The following is a 5048-nucleotide window of genomic DNA, read 5'->3' on the forward strand; positions in this document are numbered from 1 at the left end:
GCTCGCACTCATGCGAAACTCCTTAAAAGAAAATGTCTTTTTGAGAAAGTATGCTACAGAAATGACACTTGTATATTCTGTATATTGGGGCCGTCCGTAAATTATGTCACGCACCTAGGGGGGGGGTCAGACATTTGTGACGATGTGTGACGAGGGGGGGGGGGGGGTCGAGAAATGTGACGTCACATCAAAATGCGCAACTTTAAATATAGAATTGTTATAACAACACTCCTACAACATCAGAGTGCAGCGCCACATTAAATACGCACTACAATGACAATAATTTAAAGCGAATTGAAGCATGTTTTATTTTCAAATGGAAATATGGTTTTGGGGGGGGGGGGGGCAGAGCTTTGTGACGTCATATTTGAGGGGTAGTCTGACTTCTTGTGACGCCGTGTGACGAGGGGGGGGGGTCAAAAATCGTCCAAAATCGAGTGACGTCATTTATGGACGGCCCCATTTGTTAATATTGGTAATCTTGATTTGGTGATCTTGATTTGGTGATCTTGATTTGGTAATCTTGATTTGTAAGCAGTTCTACGGCTGTATCTTTTTATGACGATTGCTTGTGTTGCGATCGAAACGTCGTATTTTATTATTTATTTTTTTATACCTACGTGACTTTACAGAAATAACCAAAGAGTATAATATTGGTAATAATTTAAAATAATCAGCATCCCTCTGTCATTCCATTGCTGGATTAAGGCCTCCCACGATTTATCCTGGGAGCTGTTTTACCATACTTAACCGTGCTTGTCAGTATGGGTTGGTGAAGGAGGGGCGATAACCAAACTCATAATTCAAGGGCCAGAGCAGAAATTGGTACCACCTAACGGAGCAAACCTCCAATGAGTATCTATTTATTAATACGGTAAATTAGAGTAGATTATTTTATAAACCACTAATTTCTATAGTGTTATGATATAAATCACTGTTCATGGCCACATGAATAAACTGGAGCCACTAACGTTGTGCCACCTCTGGCGGTACCGACAAATATCTGGTCTGGGCTCATGGACTGTTACTTGGATCTTAACGTAGTGCGCTAACCACTGTGCCACTACTTCACCACAAATGTTTAAAAAAAAAATATATGCTGCACGATAATTAAATATGAAACAAAATCTATTTCTATATTCTGATGCTTGCTTACAAGCCCTGAAGGAGTTTAAAAATAATTTGATGTACCCGCTACATATACATAGCTTATTAACTTGTACGTAATGGACATAATCTTCATCTCCATATATATAAAAGGCAAAGTTGTGAATATGTGTCTTCAAAATGTTTAGCGTACTTCCTGACATGCAACAAACTTGAAATTTGCCATGTGGATACTTTCCAGACTGTACACCATGCAAAAATTATAAAAGACACTTTTGTTTTTTAGGGGGGGGGGGGGGGAGCTCAATAATGCATAGATTTTTTTTTGCACGGCAAGTGAGCTGTGACATTTAATCTGTGACGTGACCCGCGCATGTGGAAGCGTAACGCATTGTAGTGTCCCGAGTTCGATTCCCGCTCACGGCCACCACCGGTGACGATTAATTTAACCGGTCCTGGGCCTCCCCTAGGTCGACTCAGCCTCAAACGAGTAACTGTTGTGTGGTGTGTCAACATCGCCACTGGGGAGACAAAGGCGGCCGGGTGTGGTGAATCGAAGTCCCGGGCGAAGCCCAGTAGTACAGCTAGTACATTATAATGGAGATTCGTCGCTCCAGCTTTTCCTGCTTGGGGTTGTCTCTAACGCGTGCAGGTGACACCCTTGTGTCACCTAACAAAACTGGAATGCTCCTTCAGTGGCTTCATCATCGGTGCATTTTCCACCAGGTGGGCGCATGCATCCTCCCAGGAGAACTGGTCTGGTGGGACCCCAAGACTCGCGCATTACCGCATGCTGCCTGTGCATTCCAATTACCAATTAGTCCACCTGTACACGTACCACCTGAGGCTGCAAAACAGAGGTGGACTTTGTTTCCTCTTCAAGCCGCTGTCACGAACCACCGCGAATACGGTAGACCCAAGCTCAGACTTTAAATTCAGCTGGTAAGGCCCAATGAGCTCAGCAGCTCTTTTGGTAAGGACGACCACAGCCCAAGGCCGTCGTCGGTGGTTTCCTGCAGTTACGGGGCATTGCAGGGTGGGAACGTGCAAACTAATGATAACAAAAAATAACACATATTTAGCAGTAGGATAGTGGAACCCGGCGATCCGAGTAAAATGTCTAGCCACGGCTAACATCTGTGGTGATTCTTGATTTGAAGCTTTCGTGACTGCAAGGATTCATACTCTTTGGTTTTTTCGGTAAAGTGGAACAGTCACAGAATATCTGTGACTGTTCCACCTGAAGACGGAAGCTTGTGTTGCCTCCGAAACGTCGTGATTTAATTTAGTTGTTTTATTTTATTTTACCTACGTGACTTTACCGAAAAAACCAAAGAGTATCTGTGGTGATATCTAAACTGGGCCCTGCTTCACCAAGCCGCACAATCCAGCGTTGCAAAGAATGTTCAAACAACCCCCATGACTTACAGGACAATGGGAGGCCTTCATCCAGTAGTGGATTGGCAGAGAGCTATAAATTGTAAAACATGATGCACAAGTGTAGCATACTTTAGCAGAGGCGGTACTGTACACTCAAGTAATAACACATGCACGTTTCAACTGGTGAGATGGAATTGTTAATTTTCATAAGAATTTTTATTTGCATTGACTTTTTAACTTCTATCAGTACCAGCGAGCATAGATCTAACCAAATTGCACACTAATGTCGGTCTCACTCCGCTATTGCTGGGACCTGTAAGTTTTCACCCAAATGGTGCTGCTGTTGCTCTGCGTCCGGATGGATAATGGAAGCCGCAGTTTCAGCAGATTTGTGCAGCGGGGGGGGGGGGGGGGGGGGAGCTTGTGCCTGCTTTGGGACATTAATTAGTGTTCTCCCGACGCTAATGACGGTGCGTGGATTTGCCTGCGGAGACGGCAGGAGACGCGCACAGCTGGGATGGCCGTCCTGGTTCCGGCGTCGTGGATCACTCTCCTCTTTCACTTCTGCTTTGTCCACGCGAGAGCTCTCCACGGCAGCGGACAAACACGTGACGCCTGTTATTGTGGAGGGGAAGTGCCCAAAAGAGCGTCTGTCGCGGAGATGGAACGATGAGATTGTGCTCGCTTATCCAGTTCTAGGATGGATCGTTGCATCGCTAGCCCACGAAGGTATGGTGATGGCTTGGAGAGACATTCATTCAGCAGTGGATTGATGACAGCAGATGATGACTGTGGTTATGCACGACCACCAGGAGCTATCTGGAGTAATTTTCAGCAACCTAAGTATGTCCCTGATTGTTGTGCACATTGCTTTGTTTGGAAATTGGCATCTTGCCTGCTGAAGAGAGAGCAAGCATTGTAATTCTCCAAGTGGAAGTCATGGGAATTTTTTGCCATGCTTTTGCAAATTGCATGCAAATATTGCTTGATTCGGGGGTTGTAGTGGTGCAGTGGTTTGCATAATGAGCTGTGAACCCAGCAACCTGAGTCTGAATGCTAGATATGGTTGGCATCAATGGTAAGTGATGCCTGAACCAGTTTTGCTCCCCCCCTCCATCACCAATCTTTACTCATCAGTGTGGTGAAGTATGGTTGAACAACCCCCAATAACTAATATAGAACGGGTAGGCCTTTATCAAACAATGGATTTTGCAAAGCACGGTAAATTACAATTGCGTGATTAAAATAAGGACAGTAGTAGGTTTGTGACAGACAAAATATTCCAAACGCTTAAACAGCATCTACCAGGTACAAAGATAATTTGAAAACGCTGGAAATACCTGGTAGACATCTGAAAATGTTTCGAAATGTGTTCTCTACATTATGGTGCAACATATGTAGACAGCTGCAATTCCTTATCAAGTTACAATGGTGATCTAGCTTCTGGCAAATGTATTGATTAATTCCCATTGAACGAACTTGTTACATGTTCTCTGTAGTCCAGTCTGTGAACAAATTATAACATTTAATAGCAGAAAATGTAGTGTTAATAGCCATGGAAAGTGTATGTTATGGATTCATTATGTTACATAATTACTTTTCGACGAGTGCTATATTAACATGTAACTTAACACCTTGAAACTAATACTATTTGCATGATATGCAGAATACCTCCTACTGCAAAATGTCAGTGAAATAATTTTCTTTGCGTGAAGCTGTTTCATAACATCGGGCTGCATGACAATTTCCTGGTGGCTTTCTCCTTGCAAAAAAAGTAATTTTGCAACCCGCTTGTGTGAATTCATAAAGTAGTCTAGATAATCGTTTTAAGTCATATTTATAAAAAGGTGCTGGGTTTTGGGATTTGAAGACGCTATTAATTGGTTTAAATGTATTATTTCCCATGACTGAATCAAAGGAGAGAAGCATTGATTTGTGTTAGCTGTGTTTTGTCAGCTTGGTATGATGAACGCAAAATACGTTGAGATTTCTTGACAAAATTTACCACAAGCTTCCTTCGCAATGGTGTCATAAGCATAATCCCCCTAATCCATACTTATTCTCGTGCGTCTAGAGATACAATATTGGGCCTGAACGAGATTGTGCTGCCGGTTTGCTGGGGGTCCTCAGAATCATCTCCTCGGCTCATTGCGTCAAGTCAGATCCCTGGAAAAGCCAATTCACACAACTGCCATCATGAAAGCCCACCTCAAAGTGGCCTTGTTATACTATGTTGGGCCTTGTTATACTATTTTGGGCCTTGTTATACTACTATTTTGAGCCAATTAAATTTGCGACCGAGAGCCCAATTAGTACAGTGCATTTTTGTTGCATGCCCCTTCAGCAATTTTTGAAGCAGACTTTTGAGAAATGTGTCTGCAATAGCATATTAAGTGCACAATTAAATATTCAAAATATGGCATGTGTAAAACATGTCGAGATCATCATGTAACCACTAATGGCATCATCCATAATTAAATACTCTTGGCTATTTCTGAGGACACTCAATATTTATGTACTTGTATGGAATAATCTTTCACGACCAAATGAAGGTACGTAAT

The sequence above is a fragment of the Petromyzon marinus genome, chromosome 6, assembly GCF_048934315.1.
Source record: "Petromyzon marinus isolate PM22_M1 ecotype Great Lakes invasive population chromosome 6, UKy_Petmar_22M1.pri1.0, whole genome shotgun sequence".
Taxonomy (NCBI): Eukaryota; Metazoa; Chordata; class Hyperoartia; order Petromyzontiformes; family Petromyzontidae; genus Petromyzon; species Petromyzon marinus.